The 16,320-nt window shown below is 41.7% G+C and overlaps 1 protein-coding gene across 1 annotated transcript in view; it reads left to right on the forward strand.

Moving 5' to 3' along the window:
- Positions 1-16,320, forward strand: part of PPM1H (protein phosphatase, Mg2+/Mn2+ dependent 1H) — a 138,205-nt gene that overhangs the window by 48,327 nt on the left and 73,558 nt on the right. The gene's annotated exons all lie outside the window — the stretch shown is intronic.

A 16,320-nucleotide genomic window follows, 5' to 3' on the forward strand; every position in this document is an offset into this window, starting at 1 on the left:
GGAGTAAAGGATATACTTTTTCTCAGTTGAAATATTTCCCCAGACCCTGACACAATCACTCTGGTTGGAAAAGGTGGATATTATAAGCTGATTGATGGGTAAAGCGAAGAAAAAACTATATTGATGTCATAGTCTCACTATATAGAAGTGAGAAATTCAGTGAAAAGATGGAGGGTTCTGACTGTTTCACTAGTACTTCGGAAGATATTTTAATTTGTTTGTGTGTTTGTGTATTTATATATAAGATACAATGCAACTCATTGGTTATATATAAAGGCAGTATTATTTAAAGAAAACATTTTTTTATTAAGCAGTTGTCCCTCATGCTTCAGATATTCTTTCTTTTTGTTCTCTTACTCTGTAGGTGCTTCCAAGTTTTTTTGCTGTATATGTAAAACCCACTGGATGTTATATCATTCTACTGTCCTGTACAATGCATTAAGAAGTTTGAAGCCAAGAAGTAATGTATTTTAAACTGCTGTATTGTCTTATATTAGGAGACAATCTTGTGAAGCTGGAGGATAATTTTGAGAATCAGTTGAAGAGTAATGTGTATGTTGATTTGCTATGGAGTTTCTGTTTACTGGTGGTTATTAAACTACATAAGTGGGAGGGTTTTTTTTTTCTCCTGCTTTTAGTGGCAGTGTCTTTGGGCAGTGTTGGCTGAAAGTAGCTTCAGCTTCCCTTCAAGGAGGGGGATGCTGGAATAGAAAGATCCTAGTAACAAGAAAAGAGAAACAAGTTTTATGGTGGTGGGATGAGAACCAGCTACAGAAGGTTGAAAAATTGGGTCAGGAAGCCTGATGCCATCCTGGGGATGTGGCCACCAAGAGGCTTGGCAGGAGCAGAGGAACCAGAGTAAATTTAACAAAACAAAGGCAAAAGAACAAGACTTGGCATAACATTGCAGTTGTATCTACTGGTGAAGAGAGCTCAAAAAGGGCTCTGCTTGAACCCTGAAGGTCTTGTCAGGGGACTGGAAAACGTGTAGTAGGGTTAGGCTTTATCAGGTTTGGTTTAGTTGATGGGCTTGGAGACTCCTTTGGGCTAGATCGCTTGGTATGCGGACACCTCCGGGCTGCACGTCCCAAGGAGGAAGCTCAGGCGCAGCGCTGGGACCACGATCGTGCTGAGCTGCGCACAGCCAGGAGAAGGCCTGCTGCCAAAAGTCCAAAAGGGGGGTGCTCGAAAAGAAACTATTCTCCCTCTGCCATCACCATGATGCCGTGCTGCTGATGTTGTGCTGTTGTCTCCAAGCAGAGTTGGGACTTGGCGATTCATTGTCCTTCTCAAGTCCCTTTAGCTAGTTCAAAAACCACCACAGGGTTTTCTGCACTCCAGAACAGTCTTTGTATTACTAAATACTCTTGCTGCAGAAGAAAGATTAACTTTCTTTTTCTCCTAGTTAAGTAGAAGCCTTTTCAATGAATAATACAATGTTTGAAGCTTTGGAGAAATATCTTTTGAAGATGAATGATTTTTAATTACGGTGTTTGTGGTGCATAACAGCAGCTATCTGTACTCATATTTTATTGCAAGATTATATTTCTGGTGGATCATATAGTGAAATAAGAGTGGTGTTTAGTCTTCCTTTCAAGATAAAGTGTGTAGGAAAAATGAATTAATTTTGGTTTCTCTGAGGTTCCTGAGAACTTCTCAACTAGAAATGCGTAGTTGAACATCCCATCTGACAGTGTCTGGCACTGGAGACCTTACAGGAATGTGTAGGAATTTCCAAGTCTGCAGATTGGGATAAACTGCCCTTCATTCCCGGTCTTGTATTGGCTGCACCAGGAAACACTACTGAACCAAGTGTTGGCTTCAGAGCTTGTTCTGCGTTTGTGCATGTTGTTTCTCAGCGTGTCCCCAGCATGGCTGTGGCCTGTGCGATCTGGTGTTTTTCCAGATGTTACCCTGGAGCAGTAAGGACAGAACTGGGCAGGTTGGATACAGACACTTCTGGGAGAAGATGAAGAGAGTAGCCCATGACCCTTGGCCCCTGGGCTGGAGAAGGGCCAATTGTATGTAGCGGTACAGGTGTAACCCAGGAGCAGGAGCAGGCTTGCACGGAGGTGCAGGTGCAGAGTTTGCTGCTGCCTGGCTGGGGCAGACGTTCTTTCCTGCTTCTCCTTCGCTGGGCTTGAGGCCTCCAGCCTTCTGCTGGGCTGACTGAATTTGTGAAACCATCAGGAAATGGATCTGACAAAAAATGAATTGTATTTGGGGAGGTGGTGGTGGTGTTTGTCTGGTGGGTGAACGAGCAAAAAGTCTGAGTGATGGACCTGGTACAGGTAGCGGGCAAAACCCTGAGGCAGAAGACAGGACCAAACATGTTGCCAAGCTGCCCTTGGAGCCTTTTGCAGCATGATCCGGTTGTAGGGATGGATGTAAGTGTTGGAGAGCTCTGGAGCTTTGGTACACCTTCTAACCTACAATTAGGGCAAGTTTGCATTTCTTCTGTCAGGTGATTGTGTCAGAGTCCTAAACAGATTTTTATTCTTTCAAGTCCAGACTTAACTTTTAAAATACTTTCTGTAAAGGTGTGGATAGAAGCTGCACGTGGTCTTAACAAGCAGCAAACTTTAGTCACAGCCCCAAATTCTGTCCCACCCCTGGTCTGGCTTTCACAGGTTTTTCAGTCAGGAGAGAGGCACGTTCTCAGGTGGGTTAGAGGGATGTTTGTGGGGTTTTTTTGCCTTCTCCAAAACAGGTTTCTCATGTGCTGCCTTTGCTGCCCCTGCCCCGGCTAGCATGAACACTGGTCTCCTTGGGATGTGTTGAACATTCAAAGCCTGTGCGCTGCTTTGAAGATCCTGGCGCCACCTCTTTTTCCCAGTCCAACAGCTGTCTTTTGATGCTGCTCTGGAGGTATTTTGTCCTTGGCAAATGATTTGCAAATCCTTTGCTGCCACTTGTTGATCATTTTGAATTGAAAGAGGATTAATGATTGTTTCTCTAGTGGCAGTGTTGGTCTCTTAATAACAGTTATCCCATTTTCTTGTGCCTGGCTAAATAGCATGTGCTCAGATGACTCCAAAGGAACATATCAGGATAGTGTGCAAATGTCTAAATATAGCAATAATAATCTCTAGCTTTTTTCTTTTCAGTCAGCAGAAGAAAGTACTGGATACACTTCCATTTGTGCAGAGTACGCACCGAGATAAGTCTACGTTGACATCTGTTTCAATACTGATTTCTAATGTCTCCCTGATAGTTTCAGAGGAGTAGAAATTATTTTTCTGTAAAAAATCTCTGAATTTGTCTTCACTCTTTGGTTGTGGGTTGGCTTTTTTCCCTGTTATGCCAGAGAACTGCAGTTTTCAGCCCCTTTCCAAACTGCCCACTTTCTGCTCCACTGAAGTTACTTCTGGCTCCAGTCCCAGTATTTTAGGGGAACAATAGATCCTATTTTAGCCTATACAGATTTAATTGCTGTGCATAAGGTTGACAATTATCTCCTTTTGTGTTTGAGAATCCCACCAGCTGTTTTAGATGCATTTAAATTGCTGCACCATGCTAAACTCACTTGTCACAACAGGAGCTAGAATGCCAAATTTCGGACACCTGGTAATCTGTCCTTGGCCTTTATTTAAAAAATATCTTTTTTTTTGCATTTAATTTTGTTTTTTCTATTTCCTTTTAAACCCTGGTTCTCTGCACTGGGTGGCGTTATTAGTCATACCAAGGGATTCTATACCAAAGTTGCACTTTGAGGAAAATGTGTTTCAAATAGCAAGAAAACCTATTGAATGGGAAGTTGGTGGGCTTTTTGTGTCTGTGTGTTTGGTTGTTTTTGGTTTGTTGTTTTTTGATTGTTTTTTTCATTGTGTTTTTGTTGTTGTTTGTTTGTTGGTTTTTTTTTGTTGTTGTTGTTGTGGCTTTTTCCCTCTTATTTTTTTTCCTCTCCAAACCCATAAGCTCAGGCACACAAGGTGGGAATCATCTGACCACAGGCTGACAACCTGCTGTCTAAGTGTCTAGGCTCAGTTTTATTGTCCACAAAGAGGAACAGACATTTCAGCCTAATGTAAGCAACTAAAATAGGTCAGATGAATCATGCCCCCAAATGTTCTCTTTGCTTATAAATAAAGCCTGGGTGATTAGCTCAGACTTAGCTGTCTGCACTGTAGACGTCTGACTAGATCTCACCTCTGGGGACCATACTTGTAGCAGCAGTCACATGTAGGGGACTGAAGACACATGTAGACACCTAAGAAGATTAAAAGCACTTGGCTTCTTGGTGCAGAGCCACTGCATGTGCCATTGTGAAGGTGCTCTGGACTTGACTTCTGGAAGCTGAAGGCGAATCTGAGTGGATTTTTCCAAGGAAGAGACAGATCCGTATTTGATGTCGCAGTTACATAGCACTAGACTGTGGTGCGCTGTCTCTTTTTGTTACTAGCTTCCTAGACTTGTAAGGCACAACTTCATTACTTTCTTTTCAGAAATGTTAGTTTAAGCAGGACCTACCCCCCGCCCCCATCATCTGCTATTTCTGCCTCCATATTGTCTCTTCAGTCTTGCTATGGTAATCACAGAATCACAGAATGTCAGGGATTGGAAGGGACCTCGAAAGACCATCTAGTCCAATCCCCCCACAGGAGCAGAGATGAGGCTACACAGGAAGGCGTCCAGGTGGGTTTTGAATGTCTCCAGAGAAGGAGACTCCACAACCCAACTGGGCAGCCTGTTGCAGTGTTCTCTCACCCTCACTGTAAAGAAGTTTCTTCTCAAATTTAAATGGAACCTTCTGTGTTCCAGTTTGTACCTGTTGCCCCTTGTCTTACCATTGGTTGTCACCAAGAAGAGCCTGGCTCCATCCTCATGACACTGCCTCTTTATATATTTATAAACGTTAATGCGGTCGCTCCTCAGTCTTCTCCAAGCTAAAGAGACCCAGCTTCTTCAGCCTTTCCTCATACATGAGATGCCTCACTGCCTTAATCATCTTCGTGGCTCTGTGCTGGACTCTCTCCAGCAGTTCCCTGTCCTTCTTGAACTGAGGGGCCCAGAACTGGACACAACATTCCAGATGTTGATTTGGGTTAAAAAAAAACAACTGCACAGGTGTCCCTGTGTGGCAGCACGCTGGGATGTGAAGGTGGAGGCTGCTTATACTGGGAAAGCCAAGACAAAAGGATACTTTGTTAAAGTTCACCTTTCATCCTTTTCCTGAGAAGGTGTCTCTTCCCTGTTTTCCGAGCTGCTCAGCTGCTGAATTCTGCAGGGTTTTCTTTTCAGTCCACATACAACTTTGTTTAATGTTTATTTACAGCCTTGCCAAGGGGTTAATAAATTCAAACTTCTGGTTTCAGTCACTGCCTTAATGCCTATTTCGCATTTGTGTGACTGTAATTATAATTTCTGATGACAAGTTGTTCCTCGGTGTAGCAGGATGCAGGGACACACTAATACTTTATTATTTCCTGATACATATTTTTGCAGATCTTGACAAGATTTTAATTTCCCAGTGGTGTGAGAGCAATAGGGAGGATTATGTTCAAGTTACAGTAGTCATTTGGTTCTGGTGTTGACTGTGTTCTCGCTGAGACCTCTCTGGGACTGCAAATGCCTTTGATCAGTCCATGCAGGATTCATCCCATCAGTGCTGCTTAGGTCTGTTTGTGCTGGGCTGCCCCATCTCCTGTGGGCCTCTTCAGACGCAATTGACTCTCCTTAGTTATAGCTCTTCTTAAAATATTTGATGTTGGCCCTGCTTACTATGTTTGTGCTAAGTATTTGCTGATCTGTAGGTTTTCTGGTGTGCCTGAATGTGTTTGCAAGTGAAGACTTAGACTGAGGTTTCATAGGAGCCAGTTGTGCTTTTGCCTATTGACTTGGGAAGGGGTAAGATTCATAATGGAGGCATGTGCACCACCAAGGAGAAGAAACAGTAGTGCTGGAGAACCATGACCTGGTAATAGCTGTGCAGGTGCTCCTGCTCCCATTCAGACCAGAGCTGGGTCCCAGCCCAGGGTTGTTAGCTGCCTCAGGCTTCACAAGGTGGCAATGAGCACGTCCTGCTCTGTGCCAGATCCTGTGCATACACTGGGTGGCTTTGTGCTTTTTTCCCCCTGTGTTCCCATATGGACATGGTCCTGGACAACCTCCTCCTGGTGACCCTGCTTGAGCAGGGGCATTGGACCAGATGACCTCCAGAGGTCCCTTCCAACCTCCACTATTCTGTGATTCTCTGGTATTGCACCTTCTAAAACTGCTCCTTAACCTTGCTGCACCTCCTCCACTCTTTGTTGGGGGCATGTCTGTTCATCCCATGCCCCCTGCAAGGGCAGCAGGTGCCTGTGGGGACAATTTGCCCTGAGTTTCAGCCCCGGTGCTGCACCAGTGCTCATGTCCATGCTGTCTGGGGCACAGCGGGACTGGTTGCAGCACACCCCTAAGTGATGTTGTGGCCCACTGTGGTAGTAGGTGGTGTGCAGACCTGAGAGCCTGAGTACCTTCCCCCTGCATAAAGGTAGAAATGGACATCCTTGTGTCCAAGCCCTACACAGATGCATGGACAGACAGACATTTGCTTACTGATATATGCCTGCTCTCAGAAATTCTGCATTTGGCTGGGATTCTTCTTTTTACTGATTTTTACCAGGATCCCTATGTTGACTTTGTCTCCAAATCACCACTACACTTGACATTTTGCATGTGTGATTCCCAAACAATGAGCAAAGATATTAATCACTTTGACATATATTGCATGAAAACCAAGTGTTTTCAGTGACATAACATTTAATTGAACTTTGAATAGCTTGCCCCAGAAATACCTAGTATTTTGTAGAGGGGTGTGCATGTGTGGGTATATAAAATATATATCAGGTACTGCAGTATTTTCTTTATCTTGTTTAGCATTAAATACTGTGGGTGGGTGGTTGTTTGGTTTGTTGTTGTGTTTTTTTTTGGTGTGGGGTGGTGTTGTGTTGATTTTGTTTGGTTGGGTTTTTTTTGTTGTTGTTGTGGTTTTTCTAACCTTAAATTTGGGAAAGCTAATTTTGGAGTTTGCTGTAACTCCCAAGCAGAATGAATGAACACTATGAACACTATACAAATGTTTTGTTGGATCCTCAAGATCTGTCAAGATTAAGGTAGCCGCTATTTTTCTACAACCTTTTTTTCAGGTTTGGAATTTGTGATATTTCATTTGCTTACATTTAGCTTATGTTTTAACAGCTTCAAAGATGAGGTCTAGGAAAGTAATTTTGATAATAGAAGTAAAAGATTGTGTTCTGAGGCACGTTTCTGTTTAAAAGAAACATTATAGTGTTTTTTGCACATGGCACCTTCCTGACAATCTGCCATTTAATGTTCTCTGAGAGGAAAAAATGATGGATGTAAAACTCCAGCAGCAGGGTGTAGTTTTTCTTTAAGCTATTCTTTAAAATGAATGGCTTTGGATTAGTTTTTTTACTTGTGGATTCTTAGTAATAAAACTGTATGTAATGTTTTATTTTACTTTTTTTTTTTTTTCCCTTGGGTATGTGTGCTTTCATACATACACAGTTTGCTATGATGGCTTTTTAAGAATAAATTAGCAGATTGACTTCTTTCAGGTTATAGGGACTTCACAATACCCGCTGCAGTAGAAGGATATTGTGAATAAGGCATTAGTGCTTATCTGTAGAACTGTGTACACTGTCTGTCACACTTGGAAAAATTAGTTTGGGGCTAATTTAAGTTGACAGCTGTATAAAAGGGATTAGTACTGTCACTGCTGAACTCTTGCTGTTAACTTTCACACATGCTAAATATGAGAGATAATTTTTTTTAAAGCTTGGACTAGTTTTGCATAAGCCCTTTATTTTGATTTCTCTTAACCCTGAGAGAGCTGAGACTGCAGCCTGCAGCATCACAGCCTATTGGTGTGGGATTTACTGAAGTACTTTAAACACATAACTTGCTTCATTGTAAGTATAAGGAGAGCTTTTATTTGCATGTAATTGGCATTGTTCTAGGGAAGAAAGGGTTTGTTTTGGATGTGCTTTCAGAAGTAGAACTTTGGGAAGGAAATCAGCGTGGAAAAAAAAATTGGTATTTTTCCTTCACACATCCTTGCCACGTTCAGACACCCATAAATGAGTCTACAATAAAACTAAAATATTTTTCATTCAAATGGAACATTTGGCTGGGTTTTTTGTGTGTGTAGTTGTAGTAGTAGTCGGTGTAGTAGTAATAGTAGTGTTGAGCCTGTAGACTAAGTGAATATTTCTGAGGCCTGGATGCCCCTTACTGTAGAGATTAGGGGCAGGCTACTGTCCCTACCCCTTCATCATTTTCACTAGTGTGATTTGTTTATTTCTGTCATGTAACTGTGGGGGGCGAACTGGACCTCATATGCAACCATTCTTTCTTCCATCAGACTTGTGTCTCTACTGTGTCCTCTTTATGAGGAATGCTCATGGTCAGGACTGTCACACAGTATCCTCAGCCTCATGTGCACACGAGTTGTACACTTCATGGGAACAGGCGTGGAAGTGGCTAGTTTTTCACAGAATCATAGAATAGAATCATAGAATCATTTAGGTTGGAAGAGACCCTTAAGATCATAGAGTCCAACCTTAACCTAAATCTACACTAAACCATTTGCTAAGAGCCTCATTTATATGTCTTTTAAACACCTCCAGGGATGGGGACTCCACCACTTCCCTACATTAGAGGGAAGGGAAGGGAATAGAAGAACTTGGGTTCTTGTCTTGAATGTGAGCTCAAGGATAGATCCAAAGATGTTTCTCATCCAAAACCAACTCAAAACCACTATCCATAGATGTGTTTCTTGCTATGCAGCACAAAGTCAAGTATTGCTCATCAATGAACCTTCAGTATTGCACTTGAAGGTCAAGGCAGCAAAATCACACATATGATAAAATGGTTGGGAACAAAATGAAGGAAGACCACTATCATCATGTGCATAATGTGTTTTCTTAAGATTGAGTCAAGTGCATGAGTTTCAAAAGTTGTCAGTCCGAATGTGTAACATGAAGTCAAAGGGCTGTTCACAGGCTAATGAACCAGGATAAAGTATATTCGTGTAGAAATGCTCCTTTTCTTTTTGCAGTCTTTTGCTCTTGTTTAATGCTTTCTGCTTCAATTTGACGCTCTCTGAACTTGGCATACCAGCCAAAGCTGAGAATCATTCTTTGCCTTAGCAACAATAGTCTAGAAAAGTCTCATGATGCATAAAAATCTTAATGTTTTTGTGGAAATATACCCTGAAGGTCACCTTCACCAGATTAACTATGCCCTATTCATATGAGAAGCATCACTTGAAGAACTTTCAAGCCAACTTCTTCCTGTATACCATGGAAAGAAATTCAGACCCATTTATTCTCAGATCAGCAGGAGATAACTTACTTGAAAATTTACCTATGAAGGAGGAGAAGAAAAAAGTGTAAGAAAATACGTTACTGGAAATTGGACTAGAAGGACACTGGTCAACATGATGTTGTTTTTTCCTTCCAATTCTCTTGCTTAAATTTTTTCAGCAAGCTTTGAACAGATAGCCACACAAAGTTGCTTTAGGTAGGACAATGAGTAGTCTGACATATCTCTTTACAATTTCACTGTGCTATGTGGGAAAGAAGTGGTAGTTCTCTTACAGCATCAAGTTCATCTTTGCTTTTGTGAACTCTTCTCGCCCCATACTGATAGCCAGTACAGAAGGAGTGAGGAAGGAGAACTTTGTAATTAGTTTTGCCAGCTGTGGCTGAGATTGTTCAGCCCTGAAGTGAGATCATGCATAACCACATTTGTGTCCCACTGGTCTGGCTCAGAATCTGCTCTGGGCTCACTGTCCATTGATTTTTTCATATAATACCTGCGTGCTAATTATCAAAAAGAGCTGTTCATCCCGGTGTAGTGATCACAGAGTTTACTCCATTACTGTGACCTACAGGTGTCTTGTTCCTTGTAATCGCTTGGTATTTCATCTTTTTTGGCAAGCGTAGCTGGATGGTATGCCCCGCAACATCATTTTGGGAAGTGCATACACATAGTGTCGGCGGGGACTTCTCTTCTAAGACAACATCAACTTCAGTCAAAAGAGCAGCTGTGCTACCAGTTTATCTTCATTTACACCGAACTTGTGGCAGAAATTTTTAGAACTTTCTTGCTTTGTTTTTGACTTCTTTAATGTGTTTAAACCTCCAGCATAACTGGTGTTCTCCTTTTGGGCCTTGCCTATTTTAATTTCATATTTAGTCCATATCAGCTTGGTAAGTGAGTCTTAAAGTGAGCTTGGCCCAGTATACTAGTGTGATTACTGATACAAGAACCCATATTTTCACACTGGCTAAACATTCACTTTCTCCTTTGTTAATAAAATTAAGGTTTTATTCAAACCCATAGATTTAGAGAACTGATTCAAGGATGGCTTCAGTTTCTGCTCACAGTGGACAGTTCTAGTGGGTGTCTTGGTTTTGATGTGAGCATGAGACAGTAACAGCAATGAATGAATGAGAGTGTTTAGGCTGCTTGAAAAGCTGCCTTTCATCTGCGGGAGGAGGTGAACAGCCAGGAGGAAATCTCTTTCGAGTCGATTCCCAGTGCAGAAATAAATCTTGTGTGGGTGAAGGGAGGGAAACAGCCACCTACCTGGAAAGCTAAGACTATAAATGAGATGTCACAGAAGGAGGCAGTGGCATCCACTCACATGCTAATCCATTAGGGAGGGAAAAAAAAAAAAAAGGAAAGAAGGGATGGGGCAAGAAAAGCCAGGAATACTTGTATGAAACAACTTTTTTTTTTTTTTTTTATGGTATCACAATCATCATTCTAAGACTGTTGAAGTCATAATACAAAACAGTAGGATCATATTGTCCGTTGTTTATAGGTATGTTGTTTGTTCATCCGGGTTACTTCTGTGTTATCGGTTGCATTGGATACAAGCGGGCTCTATACTGGGGTTGCAGGGTAGCACGTATCCCCAGCTGGAAGGAGGAGGGAGGCTGGTGTAGCTCTGGCAAGCAGCTGGAGCCCGGCAGGCTGGAGGGGACGGAGATGGGCTCTGCGCTGCCTGATGAACTGATTTGTTTATTCAGTGGCAAAACAACTACAGGTGCCCGCTGCTACTCTGAACCCCCTGCCTTAAATTGAAAAATGCAATAAACAACAAACTGACCATGAATATGTCACCTTTCTTGTACCTCCTTTTTCCTAAGCCTGAACTAGTAATGAAGAGCTTTTGCATTTGCCAGGGTTTAACAAATTTAAGTTTTTGTGGATCAAATGAGAGCGGGTTCCTCAAGTAAAGACATCTTGCAGGCAACTTTCCATTACCTCAGCTAATGGAGAGTTTTTTAAGCTTCTGTTGTGGCCTGAATTTTCCTTCAAGGCAAATGTGTTGGGCTGACTTTTTTGGACTTTTGTTTGTTGCATGGGTAGGGTGCCATTTTCTTGACATTATTCTTTTGCCATCTATTGCCATTATTCTTTTTTTACCTTGTGTACAGCAGGAAGGTTGTTAAGGTATCTATTTCAGAAGCTTGTATAAGCCAGAAATGCAGAAAGTCACTTTTATCCACAGCAAATAAATCACGAACCTCAACAAAAGCCCTTGGTTTTCATTGTTTAATTCTTGTGATGATTGAATACAACCAGTATTTCCTAGAAAAAGTATCGCTTAATTCCCCAATAAGCCATATTACTCTTTGGTATTGTTAGTAACCTGAAAACTGATAATGGAGAAACAAGGAGCATGCCAAGTTGCATAGCTTAAAAAATGTTTAAGTTTGTATGCCTACTGAGTTAAAAATTTCCTTGGGGAAGAAAGATAAAGACACAGTTGAGAAAAGTTTCGGTTTGGTGATTGAAAGTTTGAAGCGGATAACTTGTTTTTAATTTACATTTTTAATATCTTATGGGACTTACCGTTTTTGTTTGAGCAGAATTGAGATCTTCTGCTTTCAGCTGACCTTTCCTGTTAGGATGGCCTCCAGCCTGGCACGGCCGCTTCCTTGCCAACAAGTGCAAGTTGTTGGATCTCCCCCTTTCTCTGCAGCACTTTCTTTTTTGAAACATTTGTAGGTATTTTGGTGTTCAGTGTCAGACACTGTGGACCATGTAGATAATAAGCACAGCCTCAGCCTCAACCTATGTGGTACAAGCACAGGCTGCTCAGACCTTTGCTCTGGAAGTGCTTGCATAGGATGTCTTGACCCTCGCAATAGGTCTTGCAGAGGAGGTGGAACTGGGAATTGTCTGCACTACTGTGGAGAAGAAATGTGCCTTGGTGGAGGAGAAGCAGATTGGTTTTGGAATGTCCTCTCATGGTCACAGGTGGTGTCAGTTACCCCACAGCTCAACTAAACCGAGGGGGTAGGTCAGGCTTGCTGCTTACAGGTTTTGTTTCTTAGCTAGGACAGGTCTGGTGTGTGTGTGTGGCCAAGTCCCACACTTCTCCTGCTGCAACGTAGCTCCCCAAGCTCTTGTAGCTCTCCTAGTCCTTACATTTCAGAAAGCATTTTTTTGTGCACACTGCTATTGTCATGCATCATTCAGAATTTCTGCTGAGCTCTTTGCCTTTACCTGTTATTTTTATCTAGTTATGTTACATATGAAATTGTGCTGGACTTGCAAGTTTAAAAAATAAAAGTACTTGGGCAACTACTTTAATTTTTTTTCAGAATTTGAGATATAAACCTCAGTAAAACTCTACTCCTACAGCACAGCTTGGAACTTTTGCTGAAGCAAATGCAACTTAATGTAATCTCAATGAGCACAGTATAGGGAGGAGTAAAACTACTAAAGAGTATATGTGATAATAAAGGTGTGAAAAATAGAGGACTGAATGCTTCAAAAGACTTGATCTGTTCTTTGGGTTGCTGTTTTTTCTTTGGTTGGGAAAGTTTTACCAAAACCTGTTTTGGATTTGTTAACTGATCTGGTTTGGTTCTTGTAAGATAAACTTAGGATTTTGTAGTCAGTGACCTTGGCACCAGAGTTTGAGCTCTGCTTGTTGAATGATGAATAGAAGCACAGTGTGACCTGCATTTCTATTCAGTTGGATGGTATTTGGGGTCTTGTGAGATACCAGTAGAATGCAAATTGTGAGCCACACAAACTAGCAGGCTCCTGTCTGGAGCATTTGCTTTTAGCTGAGGACATGTTTGAGATTAGTTTCTTAAAGCACTGAAGTGTCCATGAAGGTTGATGCAAGTACCTCTTCAAGTGTGACCAAACACCACCACCTCAGTGTGCAAGCTTCAGTAAGCTCCTATTTGCAAAGCAGGAGGTATTTTTACTAGCACTACTACAACGTAAAATGATCCTTAGGATTACTTCTTCATTACTGAGCAATGTATTTGACACAATAGAGAGAGCTAATGCTGTAAAAAGAGGCACTTCTGATCCAAATTAGATATGTTATTTGGGTTGAACTTTGTAAAAAAATTGGATAGGAAATAAACAGGTAATGGTGGAGAAGAGGGAAGGGATTGAAAGGAATTGGTCATGAATAGGTCTAATCAAACAGTTCCTCGAGGAATTGTTATGAAGAGAGAAAAAGAAAACCAAGTATTCCCTTGAAAACATCTCTAAATAAAAGCTAGGGAATTATATAGGCCTCAATATTTTTTTAAAAATTCATTTTTTCTCAACATTTTATTATTATTCTTTGCATCCATGAGAAAATGGAAGTGAGGACAACTGTATGATTGGAGGGTGCTTTTTTGGGTAGGGGAGGGTTTTTTGTATTGAGTGTGAGAAGGTGGTGCTTTTGTTCACTTTTCTGGAGGATAACTTATTTTTCGAGGCAGACAGAAAAAGGGATCTGAAGGGGAACTGAAAAGCTTAGGAAGCTGAGGCACTTCCTCTCTGGAAGGAGGGGGATGGTAGGTTTTCCATAAAAGTGTTCAGAGGTCTAATTAAGGGTTACCTTTTGGAGATACAAACATCTTGCCAGTTCTGCTTTGTTATTTATATAAGTGGTTTAGGTGTGGTTTTTGTCCTGCTAAGTTACAGTCTGTGAGAGCAAGGAGGAGAGACAACAGCAAAATTAGCATTGGAAAGCTGGTTGAAAGAATTGCCTCTAGGAGGGATTTAAGAAGCTGCTGAGAGAAAAGGATTTCAAAAGGCAGCAAAGTCAGAGATGTTTGAAGCTAAGGAGGTGGTGTTGCCTGCTACTGTGCTGGGCATCAGGCACCAACAGGTAGCTCAGGCTTTGGGATTAAAAAATCACACGAGGCTTCACTGCAGGCCTCTTCCAAAGTTCACTGATGGGATGTGAGGGTAGAAGCGGTCTCATGTCAGAAGAGGGGCAGTTTTTGGCACCTAGACCCTGTGTTGCCTGGTAGCACCCATAGGCACTATTTTGACATTATTAGTTCAAGTCTTAGGAAGGATTTCCAAAATAAACTTAATCATGTGCTGGAAAGAGAAGAACTGGAATTTGGAGAGATTAAGTAAAATTCTGTGAGGGAACATATACTGACATCCCAACCCCCACATCTTCTCAGTATTCTGTCCTACCGGGTTCCTTTTGGCCATGTCCTCTTCTAGCAAGGTGTTTGGTACGCAGGTTCAACTTCTAGACGTTTCACAGTAGCTGACTGCCAAGCTACTCTGTTAGGTCACTTTGTTCTTGTAGCCTTTCTAATGTATTCAGTGCCTTGTCAACTCTTCTTGGCAAGAGCTTTGTAAAATGGTACCGTATTGTGCATAACTTAACATGCCATTAAACATCAGAACATCTCCTACCACACAAGTCCCGAAGTCCATCACAAAGTTTAGAATCCAGAGCAGCTCCAATACTGGAGTGATTTTTGTAAGGAATGATAAGTGATAAGGAAGGTAGTGATTTTTGTAAGGAGTTGCTTTTCTCTATATATCTTCTGCTTTTTTTTAAAAAAATGGGGTTGCAAACAACTAGCAGCATTAATGAGGAGACTGATCAGCTAAACCAAATACTAATTAGCTCTCCATATGATGAAACTACACATTCTGTGCTGCTGCAATATTTTAATCATTGTTGTAGCATTTCAAACTAAAGGGGCATTGGTCAGCTGATTTAAATTCTTTGGAATTTGTGCTTTCTCAACCCCCACCCCGTTTCTGAATATGTGCTTCAGTTTTTCCTAATATATCAAGAAAATGTCAAGTTTTCAGACTGGAAGCTTATTGCATCTCAGTGTTTGATCTCCAGTTGCTTCAAAGGTCAGGCACCGCAGGAGGTGAGCGGTTCAACTGCTCGCAGGTGCCTTGCAACAAGGTGCTGCTTCATCTCTGCACTCTGTGTGTTTCACAAAGTAATTTTATCCACAGTTGGTGTTTATTTACAAGAAATGCTTGTAAACAACCGGTGATATTGTGCATACAGATGTCAGACTGCTGTGTGTGACATTTGGCAGTGTACGGAAACGTTTAGTTTCTGGAAGCAGTTAATTGTAGTGGATGCACCTTTTCTTAGAGTAAGGCTGTCTTTTTGTCTAATCACAGGCAGGAATACTCATTTGCATGTCAGAGTATCATGTTGCTCTTAGAAAATCAAAAGAATATTTTACCTTTAAGCTAGGCTCACACTGAATTGACATTTCGGCAAGAGCAGGCAGGCTGCCGCAGAGTGCCCTGCAGGCCTTCCTTTGGTTTTTGTTTTCATTTCAACAACCTTTAGCAAGTGCTTTCCTGTTATGTATAATTATACTGTAATGAAAACATTAAGAGATCAAGAAGTCAGGTGTGTCTTGAACTTGCCATCAGGTTTAGAATGTGTCTTCAAGCTGTTTTACTTTCTGGGAAGACGTTGTGTGCCTGATGTGAAACTTGGTGTGTTTGCAGTAGTAGAAATGCTGTCTCTGATGAGCAGTCAACTTGTTAGGTGACTCTCACCTGCTGATAAAGAGAAGTGGTTAGACGGTGTTTGTGGATGATGTCTTTGCTTGGTTGGAACAAGACATGGTCCCAGCTTGCACAGCTTTTTCCCTGTGTGAGCCCAGGACTGTCAGAGCATGTGTCCTACTGAACGCAGTGTCAAATGATGCAAAATGAGTCAGTTTGTGATTAGGTTCTTGTACAGAGAGCGGAAAATGTGTTTCAACTTGGCTTCCTGAGGTGGATGACGGTAACCACAGTATCTTGGATAATGCAGACTTCTGATGAGGGTGTTTAAAAGTTGGTGGTGGAACAGCTGTTATTTCAGCTTCATCACTGATGGAAGGAAGATGAGCAGTTGTGGTGCAAGTCTTGGGATATCCTTGGTTGTCCAAAGCTTGTACTGAGCTCTCAGTGCTGGTTTCTGCATGCCTGCAGCTTCTTGGTGCCAGTCTTCTGCTCTCTACACTTCAGGTGGGATACAAGTGTGAGGGTTTGTGGTTTCATTTT

This window comes from Columba livia, chromosome 1 (genome assembly GCF_036013475.1).
Source record: "Columba livia isolate bColLiv1 breed racing homer chromosome 1, bColLiv1.pat.W.v2, whole genome shotgun sequence".
Lineage (NCBI taxonomy): Eukaryota > Metazoa > Chordata > Aves > Columbiformes > Columbidae > Columba > Columba livia.